The sequence below is a fragment of the Zingiber officinale genome, chromosome 2B (assembly GCF_018446385.1).
Source record: "Zingiber officinale cultivar Zhangliang chromosome 2B, Zo_v1.1, whole genome shotgun sequence".
Lineage (NCBI taxonomy): Eukaryota > Viridiplantae > Streptophyta > Magnoliopsida > Zingiberales > Zingiberaceae > Zingiber > Zingiber officinale.
In genome coordinates this window covers 117,351,719-117,367,477 of record NC_055989.1, presented here as the reverse complement: position 1 = coordinate 117,367,477, position 15,759 = coordinate 117,351,719, and positions in this window count along the sequence as shown.

Below are 15,759 nucleotides of genomic sequence, written 5' to 3'. Positions count from 1 at the left end.
AACTCGGCGTGACCGAGCATAACCTCCCCCATGTCTTGGCCATTTGCACTAATGGCTAGTAGTCACCCGTGATTTACCTCCTCCGTGTTGGCCTAGGGACGGGTTGACAGGGGCGCTGGGGGCGAGTGAATTGCCTTTTTGCCACATGGGACGAATTAAGATGGTCCCCTCGGGGCGGTGCGATGGTTAAGACATGGGGTGTTGTCATATGAGGTCTTGGGGTCGAAACTCAGCGTGACCGAGCATAACCTCCCCTATGCCTTGGTCATTTGCACTAATGGCTAGTAGACACCCGTGATTTACCTCCTCCGTGTTGAACTAGGGACTGGTTGGCGGGGGCGCTAGGGGCGAGCGAATCGCCTTTTTTGTCACATGGGACGGATTAAGATGTGTCCCCTCGGGGTGGTGCGATAGTTAAGGTATGGGGTGTTGCCACATGAGGTCTTGGGGTCGAAACTCGGCGTAACCGAGCATAACCTCCCCCATGTCTTGGTCATTTGCACTAATGGCTAGTAGCCACCCTTGATTTACCTCCTTCGTGTTGGCCTAGGGACGGGTTGGCGGGGGTGCTGGGGGCGAGCGAATCGCCTTTTTGCCACATGAGACGGATTAAGATGCATGCTCGCTCAGGATACTGTGATTTACCTCCCTCGTGATGGTCTTGGGTCGGGTGCGGCGGGGGCGCTGGGGGCGAGCGATTTCGCCTTTTGCCACATGGGACAGATTAAGATGGAGTCCCCTCGGATGGGTCTAGTGGCTAGAGCATGAGGTATTGCCACAATGAGGTCTGGGGTTCGAATCTCGGCAAAGCCGAGGTAAATACCTCCCCTATGTGCTAGTCACTATTCCAAAGACTAGTAACGACCGGACGGGTTGGCGAGGGCGCTAGGGGCGAGCGTATTTGCCTTTTTGCCACAATGGGACGGATTAAGATATGTCCCCGGGGCATGGTGCCGCGTAGGACATCCAGGTTGTCACCCAGGCACCCGCGGTTCGATCTCCAGCTACGGTGTATTTGCAAAAATTTTCCTCCAAATGGGGAGCGCAATCAAAGGATGTTGGGCATCTGGGTTGGCTGCCGCGCACGCTTCCCAATTTATCCTGGTGGCCGGTGGGAAACTTCCGTGGGGTCGGGCCGGTCACCCCCAGAGATAGTCAATGAGGCTAACTGGGATTATCATTTTTTTTAGGATGGATTAAGATGTTGGAGCGAATGTATTCATCTTTTACCATCATATTAAAATTAATATTACATTTAAAAAAATATATATATAATGAAAAAAATAAAGTTAAACACATATATAACCTACTCATTTGATATATATATATGTGCGCGTCACGCAGGATATCAACCTTTTTTTCCTTTTTTTTTTAAATTTTTAATTAAAAAAATCAATATTTTCTTATATATAAATCTTTAATTCATGAATATATTCCCTAAACACGTTACAATACTCCATAAATATTTAAATTTTTTTTTACTAAATACTATAACTCAATTAGAAAATCTAAAATCTTAAAAAAAGAAAATAACTTATAAATTATAACCCAATTGGGAAGCATGAATCATAGAAATAAAATTTTTAAAAATATTTTAATTGTTTTTTTAATTCAAAAATTTTTTAAAAGAAAAAAGGAAAAAAAAGGACGGCTCCATTGAATCAATTTCAGATTTTAAAAAATATTTTAATTTTTAATTAAAAAAATAATTAAAATATTTTTTAAAATTTTATTTCTAGGATTCATGCTTCCCAATTGGGTTATAATTTGTAAGTTATTTTCTTTTTTTAAGATTTTACCTCTGGGGTTTAGATTTTTCAATTGGGTTATAATATTTAGTAAAAAAAATAAAAAAAAATAAATTTAAGTATTTATGGAGTATTGTAATGTGTTTAGGAGATATATTCATGGATTAAAGATTTATATATAAGGAAATATTGATTTTTTTAATTCAAAAAATTACAAAAAATAAAAAAGGAAAAAAAAGGTTGATATCCTGCGCGACGCGCACAGTCATTGTTTCTTCAAGTATACTTTCAATATTCATTAAATTAAAGTTTTCTCCTTCTTTTTCATCTTTTTCATCTTGAGAAGTAGAGAGTTGATAGTCATTATACCTGACTATTGTTCTTCCATGCCTATTTTTGTATATAATAGATTCTTTTGGTCTTAATATTCTTTGTTGTGTATTGAGGTCTAGGTTCAGATTCCAATCTAATCCTACTAGGCTTTCAGAAGAGAAATCCTTTGGTTCCAAAAAGGATATCCCTTTTGATGTTAAGGCCTTTATAATAGAATTTATTTGGACTTTGTAACTATTATTAATTTGTGTCATTGTTTTTTCTAAGAAGATTATGTCAATTTGTATGTTGTTTCTTAGAAAATTTTCATATCCTTTTGCCTAAATATTTATTTTGATATGTTTAATAAAATCTTCTATAGTCATATTAAAATTCAGACAGAAATATGTTATTCCAAGGTTGTTATTCATATCTACTTCTATAAGGCCAATAATTGCCTATTCTGTTTCTGGAAAACGAGAATCATAGAGGACTAAAAATACTTTAGCCCCTATCCTTTTTCTTGTAAGTCCTCTAAGTCTTATTACCAATAGTCCTAAATGGATATATTTATGCCTTCTTTATGATAGTGCCCTTACTGATTCTATGGTCATGAGAGTCAAGTGTTCTTCTCTTCCATCTGGTAAATGTAGTGGTTGTGTCCTATGATGCTTATAAAGTGCTGTTGAAAAATTTAGTAATCTTTGATTATATAATCGTCTTGGATTTAAAGTTGTTAATTGTCTATCTGAGAAAGTAACCATATTACTTTCAACATCTATTAAGTCTTCTAATTGATATGTACTTGTTGAGGTAGTATTTCTCCCTTGCGTTATGATATTATCTAACCAGGAATTAGTATTTGTTTCCATTTGTCCTCTTATTGTTTGTGAGAAACCTGAAAACGACTGTGTTCTAGATTGTATTTGACTCGTTGTAGGTTAAAAATTTATATTTTTCTGGTTTCTTTCGAGAGATTATGGCTCCAGTAGAGAGCTTACTTAAATCTTTTGTTATAGTATTGAACCTTTCATATAAATCTATGGTCTTGAGTGTATTTTTAATTTGAGCTTCTAATTGTAGTAGTTTGTTATCTATTATTGTGAGTCTGTGATGTAGGGATGTGAGTAAGGCTAATATTGTGTTATTTTGTTGAATAAGAACTTGGTCACCTGTTCCTACTACTTCAAGTTTACAATATCCTGTTTTTGTTGTCTTAGCAAATTGTTTGGAGAATTCTAAAGCCTCTTCGTAGTAATTATTTTCAAAGTGCAATTTGCTCATTTATATTTAACTTTCTCAAGGGTTTGTTGTAAGTTATCCAATTTGTTTGTGACTAAGTCGGTGTAGGTTATAAGTATCTCCTTAAGTTGCACTAGTGTGTATAGTGAGTGAAAGCTACTTACTTCCTTATTCCTTAAATGTCTTTTAAATAAGTTATCTTGAGATTCTTTTAGAAAATCTAAGTTTTGTATGATATTTTTAATCTGTTTATTTTGTTGTTTTAATATTTCGGTTATTGTTTCTAAGTGTAACTCTTGTTGCCTTATATGCTCTTGAATTGTTAAGAGAGACTCTTTGCTATCTTTTAATTCTTGACCATGATTATATATCAGGGGTAATTGTTGTTTAGGCATAAAAGGTCCTTAAACGTAATCTTTAGGCTTTGATACCAAATTTTTTACAGTAAAATGGAAGATACAAAAATACTTAGATCTTTTTTAGGTCTTTTAAACTATGCCAGATGATCCTGTCCGAACCAGAAGTCAACGGACGCTGGGGATGTGACGTTCTCTGCTAGATCCTCGAGTGCTCCGGCGAACCTGCAACAAAACCGAGCCGGGGGGGTGTCCGACGCTCAAGTTAGGCGAAGGAATAAGAAAGTGGCTTAGAAAATGTAGACTTGTGTACCTCCGGTTGAAGAAGTGGAGACCTTATATAGACCTCTCGAAGGAGCCTGGGCATACCAATCGAAGCAATCACCTGCTTTCGACCATGCCTAGGTGTGGGCCTGTCAGAAGGGCATCCATAAGACCATACTGCTACTGTATCAATCTTTTCGTGACGTGATGGTGGGGCCTTTAATAGTGCCATCTTGCGTACAGTCTAATCATCATGCCTTTGCTGACATACCATATCCCGAGCCGAGCGAATAGGCCGCTCGGCTAACCACTGTTCCTTCGCCACGATCGCCGAGCGGACACCTCGCTCGGCCCGACCACGGTGTCGCCCGACAGGCATTAGCCGACATCCCTCCGCTCGGCCTGGAAACCCAAACCTTTGGTGGGTAATCTACGGTTCGCTCGGACGGACCCCATCCTGGGTCCTCCATTCTTCACGGATCACTTGCCTCCCTTCAAGTCTAGTCGAAGGAGGCGGGAGTCCGACTGATTGGACAGTGTGTGCCGAGGGCGTCGCCTTATCGCCGCTGCTGATATCCCTTGAGCCGCTCGCCTCATGCCAAATTTAGCCGCTCGGCTTTGTATGCCTTGGCGCCCAACGTGGATGTTTGCTTGTCTAAATCCTCTTGAAAATCGCGCAAGCCTTTTTCATTAAGCCGAAGCATGCGCGGTATGGGCGCATTAATTGCGCTCGGTGACAGAGCGCCACGTGGCTCGTCTCTAGTGGCGGTGACGCTCCGTACGATGGGATGTCCTTTGTTTTGAAATGAACGGCTAGATGATGATCTCGTCTCTTGTGCTCTGCATCCGACGGACGAGGCCGAGCGGTCTCGTTTGTATAAAGCCCTCATTCTGGCCTTCACGCCGCACTCTCTGTTTCCTCGCGCGTCCTCTGTCGAAGCTGCCTGCTGCTAGCTTACTCCGGCGACTCCCAGTGCTTGCTTTCCGGCGGTTTTCGAGTTCCTGGGGATTCTTTCCTTTAATCTTCCCTCAGTAAGCTTCTTCTCTTCTCTCGTCTCCTTGTTTCCGAGTATTGCTAGGCTTCCTTCCCTTCTTTAGTCACGGCGAGCACTTCTGCACCCGCTACCGAGGTTCACGGTCCGTGGTATATGAGTATGGAGAGTAGGTTCGATGAGGAGCGCGCCCGGCATGTTGTTAGGACCTACGGGATCCCGAACGATCATGAAATAGTTGTAGCCGACCCGACCGACCGGCCCCATAACCCGCCGATCGGTACTATTTGTTTTTTTCTGGACCAATTCCAGGGCGGCCTTAGATTTCCTACCCATCCATTTATTTTGGAATTTGTAATTATTTCCGCATCCCGCTCGGCCAACTTGTGCTGAATTCCTTTATGCTACTGAGCGGGGTGGTCGTCCTCTTTAGGCTGCATAGTATCCCACTTGACCCCAAAATATTCCACTACTTCTTCTACCCCAAACAATCCGAGTTGGGTACTTTTATTTTCCAAAGTAGAATAGGCTTCAAATTTTTTGAGAACATGCCGACCTCCAACAAGCACTGGAAGGAGTTCTTCTTCTATATACGACTTCCCGAGTGGCCAGCATTCCGAACCAAATGGCAGACCGCTGTGCCGACCCAGCCGGAGCTCGGCAAATTCAGAAGCAATCCGGCCTACCTTCATGATCGACCAGTTGCTTCTCAAGGGGGTGTTGTACATTTTTGGATTATCTCCCGTTCGGGCCAATCTCCCCTACCGCATGGGTAAGGACTCTTTACTCCCTTCGCCTTTTTTGTCTAACTGATTTTAATTTCTTCCACTGCAGCTGAAGTCATGTGGCGCTCCAAGGCTATCGATCATCTGAAATTGAAGGCCGTGGAAATTGAGGCGGCTACCAAAAGAGAACTCGCCGAGCGGGGTTTCATCCCCAGCCGCTCGGCAGATGCAGGAGAGGGGGGGGGGGGGCGCAGTCCGCCCCTGAAACAGAAGTTGCCCCATCCGCTTCAACGGAGGTTGAGGCGGATCCTGTTTCCTCTGCTCCAGCCGAGCTGGGAGTCCCCCAGGCCGGGGATTCACCACGGGAAGTTCGGCGGAAACGTCGAAGAGACTCCAGCCTTCCGCCGACCCCAGAGGGCGAACCGCAGGCGCCGATCGAGGTCGCTTCTCCAGATCGCACGCCGTCGCAGATCAGGACCCCCGTGGCCTCGCCCACCGCACAGCCCTCTGGCTCTCCTCCACGGACTCGTCGTCACTTACGACGGTTGGGCGAAACTTCAACCATAGGGGAGTCCTCGGGCCAGGCGACTGCGGCTGAGAAAGTGCCGGCCGGCCACCCGACCATCAAGACTACCCTTCGATTCCCATCGGAGGAATATTTATTGTCTGGCGATCTGCCATCGAGCCCCGTTCATGAAATAACCTTGACAGATCCGCTCGCCAAACTTTTCGAGGACGCCCAGATTCGGGTGGCCCTCATGACGCCCAAGCAGCTCGGCGATAACCACATGCAGCAGGCCACTCAGGTAGGTTCATTTTTCTTCCTGTGTCATGCTACTGTTCGGTTCCTAATTTTATTATTTCCCTTACAGCATTGGGCTGAGCAAATCGCCACTAGCCATCGGCTGGCCGAGCTGGAGGGTCTCATGGAAAAACTCCAAGTCTCGGGGGGTCCATCGGCCGAGCGGGAGAAACAAGCCCGCGAGGCCGAACAGAAGAAGTCCGCCGACCTGGCTACAGAGGTGGCCCGACTTGAAGGCTTGGTGAAGAAGCGCGACGAAGACGTGAAGCGCGCCAGTAGCCAGAAGAAGCGGGCGATCGCTGATCTGGACAAGATGAAAGTTGAAGTCCGAGCCCTAGATCAGCGATCTAAGGAGCTGGAAGCCCAACTAACTGTCGAACGGGATGAGCGCTCAGCTGAACGCACTAAAGCGGAGGTGGACCAGAAAGTTCTCCAAGATTCACTAATTGCCTCCCGGGCGGCGCTCAGAAAATATAAGGAGGGAGAGCCGAGTCGCCTAGCAGCAGTGCGCCAAGAATACCTCCGCTCGGAGCGGTTCAGCGCAAAATTCGGTGGCAACGTCTCCTCAACTTTCGCCGAGGCGGTCAAGGTCACCATGGCGTACTTGAAGAAGGGGGGCACCTTCCTGCTGACCTGAGCATTCCTTCTTCAGATCTGGCGGCTATGATTGACGATATCCCGGACGCCTTTTTTAATTTTGAGGACCCGGAGTGAGGCGAGTTCTTCCAAGTACTTTCTGTATATCATCCGCTCTGCGGATGTAAAATTTTTGTACGTGCCGTTCGGTATAATTGTGTTCCTTTGCTTGTATTTTTGTTTGCACTTCATTGCCCTTTTTAGTCTGTTTGGTGCTTATTCGTAGAATCAGTTAAGCTCCACGCGTTTCCCACTAGACGACCTATCAGGTTAATCAATTGACTCGTTTTCCTCGAAATCGTTTAGCGTTTGGCTATACTGTTTGCATTCAGTGAATGCGAAGTATTGGCAAACTGATGGCCGATCGGACTTAATCAATTTAGTACTTGCGAACGCTCGTTATTTGGCATTCTTAGTTCTGTCCAGTAAGTTCACAGTCGTGGGTTCGACTCTCGATCTTTAACGACGGAGTTCGTCGGCGCGGATGTTTATAGCCGGTCTGCGCGGCTCTCGATCTTTAACGACGGAGCTCGTCGGCGCGGATATTTATAGCCGGTCGGCGCGGCTCTCGATCTTTAACGACGAAGCTCGTCGGCGCGGATATTTATAGCCGGTCGGCGCGACTCTCGATCTTTAACGACGGAGTCGGGCGCGGATATTTATAGCCGGTCGGCGCGGCTCGATCTTTAACGACGGAGCTCGTCGGTCTTCGCTCGATATTTATAGCGGTCGGTAGCGGCTCGATCTTTAACACGGCTCGCGGACGATATTTATAGCCCGGCGCGGCTCGATTTTAAGCGGACGGAGCGGATGTTTATATGCCGGCTCTCAATCTTTAACGACGGAGTTCGTCGGCGCGGATATTTATAGCCGGTCGGCGCGGCTCTCGATCTTTAACGACGGAGCTCGTCGGCGCGGATATTTATAGCCGGTCGGCGCGACTCTCGATCTTTAACGACGGAACTCGTCGGCGCGGATATTTATAGCCGGTCGGCGCGGCTCTCGATCTTTAACGACGGAGCTCGTCGGTCTTCCGCTCTGATATTTATAGCCGGTCGGCGCGGCTCTCGATCTTTAACGACGGAGCTCGTCGGCGCGGATATTTATAGCCGGTCGGCGCGACTCTTGATTTTTAACGACGGAGCTCGTCGGCGCGGATATTTATAGCCGCCGGTCCGGCTCTCGATCTTTAACGACGGAGCTCGTCGGCGCGGATATTTATAGCGGTCGGCGCGGCTCTCGATCTTTAACGGCGGAGCTCGTCGGTCTTCGCCGGATATTTATAACGGACGCGCTCGATCTTTAACGACGGAGCTCGTCGCGCGATATTTATAGCCGGTCGGCGCGACTCGATCTTTAACGACGAGCTCGTCGGCGCGGATATTTATAGCCGGCGGGCTCTCGATCTTTAACGACGAGCTCGTCGGCGCGGATATTTATAGCCGGTCGGCGCGGCTCTTGATCTTTAACGGCGGGGCTCGTCGCGGATATTTATAGCGGTCGGCGCGGCTCTCGATCTTTAACGGCGGAGCTCGTCGGCGCGATATTTATAGCCGGTCGGGCGGCTCTCGATCTTTAACGACGGAGCTCGTCGGCGCGGATATTTATAGCCGGTGGCCGGGCTCTCGACCTTTAACGAAGGAGCTCGTCGGTCTTCCGCGCGGATATTTATAGCCGATCGCGTCGTGGCTCTCGATCTTTAACGACGGAGCTCGTCGGCGCCGATATCGGTCGGCGCGGTTCTCGATCTTTAACGACGGAGCTCGTCGGGTCGGATATTTATAGTCTCGATCTTTAACGACGGAGCTCGTCGGCGCGGATATTTATAGCCGGTCGGCGCGGCTCTCGATCTTTAACGACGGAGCTCGTCGGCGCGGATGTTTATAGCCGGTCGGCGCGGCTCTCGATCTTTAACGACGGAGCTCGTCGGCGCGGATATTTATAGCCGGTCGGCGCGGCTCTCGATCTTTAACGACGGAGCTCGTCGGCGCGGATATTTATAGCAGGTCGGCGCGGCTCTCGATCTTTAACGACGGAGCTCGTCGGTCTTCCGCTCGGATATTTATAGCCGGTCGGCGCGGCTCTCGATCTTTAACGACGGAGCTCGTCGGCGCGGATATTTATAGCCGGTCGGCGCGGCTCTCGATCTTTAACGACGGGGCTCGTCGGCGCGGATATTTATAGCCGGTCGGCGCGGCTCTCGATCTTTAACGACGGAGCTCGTCGGCCCTGAGAGCTAATTCAAACCTAGCCGATCGGCTCGGGGGTCTTCGCCATCAAGCGTGTGGCTCGTATATAATCTCCCGGCCGAACGGCTCGGGGGCCTTCGTCTTCGAGCCTGTGGCTCGGATATCAACCTCCCGGCCGAACGACTCGGGGGCCTTCGTATCATATCCCGCGCTCGAGCGATATTTATGCCCGGCCGAACAGCACGGGTCATTCGCTTACGAGTCTAAATATATACACCTCCCGACCGATCGGCTCAGGGGCCTTCGCTCTCGAGCTATAATCCCCGTTCAGCGAACGATGCTTGCGGCCTATATTTAAATTGCACAATTACACGAGTAAATTACATTAGCGCACCTTTCCCTTCCCGTTATCCTGAACGGGCGCTTTGTCGGAGGAAGATCCCCATTCGACATGGGCGGGCGCATTTTCTAGAGGCATCTGGAATAAGGCTCTGGGAAAAGCCTCCAGTAGAGATAGGCTCCAGCCGGTCCGCCGGTATAGGCCGACCGGCCGAGGTTGATGTTGCTGGTTGCGGCGCTCGCTCGACTTGCGCCTTCTGTCGCTGTTGTTCAATTATTTTTGCTGCCCTTGCCTCAATCAAAGCGTCGAGTTCTTCCGTGGAGAGCATCACCGTGTGTTGTCGTCCAGCTTCGTCCATTGTTTCCAGTCGGATGCAGGAGCGTTCCCACAGACGGCGCCAAATTGATCCTGTCCGAACCAGGAGTCAACGGACGCTGGGGATGTGGCGCTCCCTGCTGGATCCTCTAACAAAATCGAGCCGGGGGGGGGGTGTCCCGGCGACGGCCCTCCGACGCTCAAGTTAGGCGAAGGAATAAGAAAGTGGCTTAGAAAATGTAGACTTGTGTACCTCCGGTTGAAGAAGTGGAGGCCTTATATAGACCTCTCGAAGGAGCCTGGGCATACCAATCGAAGCAATCACCTGCTTTCGACCATGCCTAGGTGTGGGCCTGTCAGAAGGGCATCCATAAGACCATACTGCTACTGTATCAATCTTTCCGTGACGTGATGGTGGGGCCTTTAATAGTGCCATCTTGCGTACAGTCTAATCATCATGCCTTTGCTGACATACCATATCCCGAGCCGAGCGAATAGGCCGCTCGGCTAACCACTGTTCCCTCGCCACGATTCCGGCCGAGCGGACACCTCCGCTCGGCCATTCTGTCCTCGGCCGAGCGGACACCTCCGCTCAGCCACTCGGCTCCGGTTCTCCTGCTTTGGCGTCGGAAACCCAAACCTTTGGCTGGGTAATCTCTGGTTCCGCTCGAACGGGACCCCATCTGCGGGTCCCCCCATTCTTAACGCCGGATCACCAGACAATATCTAAAAGATATTGGAAAAATCAGTGGACCTTTGTACAATAAAACATCACAAAGAGGATAAAAATATTTTAACCAACAAGATATAGACCTGGTTAGACAGATAAAAAATATGATAAAAAACTTGCCTGAATTAACACTACCTCTTGATACAGACTATCTAATTATAGAAACAGATGGTTGTGAAACAGGATGGGGAGGCGCTCTTTACAGAAAATCCAACAAATATAATCCTAAAAATATAGAAGCACTATGCAGGTATGCTTCAGGCCAATACAAAGAAAAAGACCGACTGACTTCTTTAGACTATGAAATTTTAGCTGTAATTTATTGCTTTGATCCTTTCAGACTTTTTATTTGCAGCAAAAGAGAAATCACAGTCAGAACAGACTGTGAAGCTATTGTAAAATATAGCCAACAAACCAAAGGCCTTCGAAAAGGCCTTAGTACAAAAAGATGGTTAAAATTTACAGACACTATTATTGACAAAGGATTAACCATCCAATGAGAATACATTAAGGGGAGTAACAATTCTTTGGCAGATACATTATCTCAATTATTACACTAAACTTTGACATTAGTCTTGCAGACATGGATATACAAAAGAAAGTCAACACTTTTACAATGAAAACTATGAGGTTCGGGAATCAAGAACTTCAACAATTCATCCGTTATGAAGAACAATTTCATTTTCCAGTCAGAGAAAAATTAGACCATATACAAACATGTCTTCTGAACAACATATGGAACATTCCGACAATCCCTGGTGGAACAAAATACAAGATAGCCATAATCAATGTCGTGGCTAATTACTTCCAAACAACAATACAAAAATCAGTTGGAAAGAAGTTCTCTTGTTATGTAGTTTACTCAGGTTCCCAAGCAGGAGTATATTATGACTGGGAAGAAGTTACAATTGCTATTCAAGGATGTGCAACTCCCTCATTTCGGGGTTTTTACTCACTAGAAGATGCTTTTGATTCTGCTAGAACAGTCATTGGGCCAAATTTCTTTATCAGTACCCTACTAAAGTCAGGGGGCAAATCACCTATGGAAACAGATCAGCCAGAAAAAGCCCAAGAAAGGCTTGAAAAGACATATGCATAGGCTATTATAACATTTTCAAATAATGCACAGCCTAAGGTTCATAGGCCTAATTATTTAACATTGGGACAATTAAGAACTGCTGCAGCTGCCACCTCCAGACAAAGAAATGCGGAAGCAATTCTGTTGGGCCTACCCACCACTATTCCAGATAAGATCTCCATATACATAAGGCATCTTGCAGAGGACTCTACTTTTCAAACCTTTGCAGAACTATGTGATGCCTTAAAAATATTACATCAAGAACAAGTTCCAAAGGGGATGACAATCATATATGAAGGAGAAAGCAGCCCCAAATTGAAATGCAACAAAAGAACCAAAGCCTGTGAAACTTCAGAAAAATTTGGATGTCAATGTCATCTCCTATATGCTTTCTGAAAGGTACATATAAACATGGACACATATGAACCACCAACAATTAAAGGAAGAGTCATTACTCTATTCCTTTTAATGAACTATGGTTTGCTCTACAAACTATGGGTACATGCCCCTAACTTTCTCCAAGACTTTCCAAAGAAACTTGGACAAATCATAGCTATTGCCCTAGAAGAGGAAGAAACATTTGTTATCTACACTTTTGAAAGTTCACCTCCAGAATGGGTAGGTCTAAAAATTGAGCTTGCTAGACACCTTATCAAAATAGATATTGATGACCTAAATGGTCGGCAACCAGAATTTGATAATTATACTTCCGATTTTGACATCGACTGGGAAGCTTTCTCACCATTACCAGACCAATTGAAACATTGGAGAGCTTCGGTCCAAGGGGCTAAGTGGTCATGGGATAAATTAGAAGACCCAAATGAGTACCTTCTAGCAGGAGAAACATATACAGAAAAGATCTATTGGCCAAGAGATATGGGCACCCGATTCCTTCCATTTTCTTTTACAACACAATATTCAACTCTACTACATCATTATCAAAAGAAAGCTGACCGATGGACCATTAAAAGGCTGGCAAGTTCTGCCCTGACCTCCAGAGCTTACAGAGCCTCTTTAGCCAGATCACAATAATATGTAGCCCAAGAGCAACATGTAGATACTTCCACAACAGGTCAGGCAACCCACTCTAGACCTCCAGCCCATCTCCAAGAAGCCCACTTTCAAGAAGCCCAAGGCACAAATTCTACTCCCTCATTGGATTCTGTCAGCGAGCATAATCTCACCAACATGATGGAACCATAGGGACCTAACCTACCCTATTGTCCTTCTCCACTGACAAACCACTCTTTTTCAGCCCACTACCCTCACTTTACAGCTCCTCTATTGTCTTTCTCCACTGTCCACCCACTCTTTTCAGTCCACTACTCTCCACTTTACAGCTTCTCTCCATTACTTTGGCACCAGCTGCTCTCTTTCTGTTCTCATGGACGGGTCCCCTCAACCTTTCCCTGAAAGCGCGGATAAAAGGTTCCTTCTCCCCGAATGAACCGACCCCCTCTCTTCTCTCCCTCTCCTATAAAAAGCCCTCACCAACCCTGGCTCTACAGACTGCGACCCTTGCTCTCTGGAAGCAAGTTTTCAAGTTTTCAAGTGTGCTGCAACCTCTAGCTTTTATTTCTGTAAGTATGTGTATTTTTCCTCCCAAGTATGTAAGCAGTCTCTATCTGTAAACAATTAAGCGTCCTGTATAAACTGTTTGTTTATATATGCCTATCAGCAGAAGTTTTTCTGTACTAGTTTGAAAAAAAAATATTTCAGTGGTTTATATTCTCTGTTTATGTTCTTTTTCCTTCCTTAGTCCTTATCTAAGTACCCACAGGCGAACAGTAACTGTATGAGAATTCTTGTGTAAAACCTGTGCTGACTATCTAAGGTTAACGGGACAATCCCAAAATACCAATAGACAAGTCGGGGTTGCAAGTTTATTGTTCTCTACAGGTGAGGCTCACTGGGAGGAAGAATAACAGAAAACTAAGAAAATAAAATCATTGTTTTAAATAAACTATCCACATTATAATTAGGCATTCAGAAGTACTGTTCAAATTTACTGTTCACAATTAATGTTCAGAAGTACTGTTCAAATTTACTGTTCATAATTATTGTTTAGAAGTACTGTTCACAATTACTGTTATTGTAAAAATTATATATATATATATATATATATATATATATATATATATATATATATATATATATATATATAAAATTGGATATCGAGTTGAATATTAAATTCTCCATCAAATTTGGATAAAATTGTCATCCCTAGCTGGTTATGCAATTTACCCATATCTCCTAAGTGTTTTTGAGATTATCTACATCACATAGTGGTTTAGTTTTCATTTTATCTTTCCCAAAAATCATGTGTGTAGCCTCGCTGAGTTCATTTCTCATTTACTCTTTCCAAAAACCACCTGTGTGGTAACATGATTGTATGAACCAGAGATGATTTAAATATCCGAGACATCTCATTGAATCACTCATGCATTTTCTGGGAACACTACAAAAACTTGTAGCATTTAGAACGAATCTAATAAGAGCTTTCTAGGTCCATCAATAGATTTTGATCAAAACCAATGGATCTAAAAAAATTAGATTTATGAAAACTTGACATATAATGAAACATATGAGTGCATTGAAGGTATTTAATTATGGTGTCCATATCTAGTTCTAACATATGTATGCGTCAATTGCACTAATGGCTAGTATGTCTTTTCCCATGCCTTAGCCACTTGTACTAATAGTAGTAGCCACCTGTGATTTACCTCCTTTGTGTTAGCCTAGGGACGGGTTGACGAGTGCGTTGAGAATGAATGAATCATCTTTTTGCCACATGTGTATGCGTCAATTGCCTTAAAATCTAAAATTTTGAGAACATTCTTATCGTTACTATTAATGACTTTCAAGATGATAGATTTGTGCACGTATAAACTCTAGGGCATATATATCATTTGGAGTATATTTGATCAGAGCTCTTTAGGTCTATCAATAAGTTTTAATTAAAATTTATTAATGAACCTAGAGATTTGGATTTTTGACAAATTGACATGTAATAGAATAACTGAGTATAGAAAAAGCAGCTATGATGTGCAAACCTCGTCCTTAGTCCCACAAATGAAATTATGGTTACATGACAATTAGCACACTTCGATGTTTAAAAGATCAACACTATTCTAGTATTGATTTCTAAGGACAATATTATATTAATGATCATTTTCAGAAATCAACACTCCTGTGTGAGAATAACATAATACTAGGGTTGATTTTTAAAAATTAATATCATAGTGATATTGTATTTCAAAAATCAACATTATTAATTTTTAAAAATCAACACCATAAAATAATATTGAATTTTGAACTAGCACCCCTATGGTTAGTTTTGAAAACCAAAACCAAGTGCTAATTTTTTCAAATAAATTTTTTACTTTTTATCTTTATTTTAATTAGTTTTTTATTATATCAAAAATAGGGGAAAATTATTTTATATATTTTTTATTAACTTTTTTATTTTATTAAATTTGAAAATTTTAAATTAAAATGGATAAATTAAGATTATTCTAAATTTAATGAATAATTTTTTAAAAAATTAATTTGGTTCATAATATTTTTTATATGAAAATCATTATAATATAATTAAATATATAATTTTTAATCTTAATCGACACGACACACGAAGAGAAGACATGAGAGAAAAAGATACTGGGTCAGCTTGGGATAAGAGAGGTAAATGGAATGAGGTGCACCTTTTGAGAAAATTAAAATTTAGATGCGTCTTTGGGTACCCAGAAATTTTGGGTGCATCTTTGACAAATGATATTTTGGAAATTCTGAAAATCTCAGAGCGTTTTCTGGGTGAAAATAATAATTTTATTTTATAATCCCAATTAATATTTATATATTTTTTGTAAGAAAAAAAATTGTTTGTATTTGTCATTTAGTCGTATGTTTGGTTTGAAATTGTTTAGATTGCCGAGCGTGTAAAAAGGGTTCGAATCCTTATTTTTATTTTCTTTGAATTAATAAAAATTTTAACTTTCTTTTAATGGATAAGGATCAGATCCTTGTTAATCCA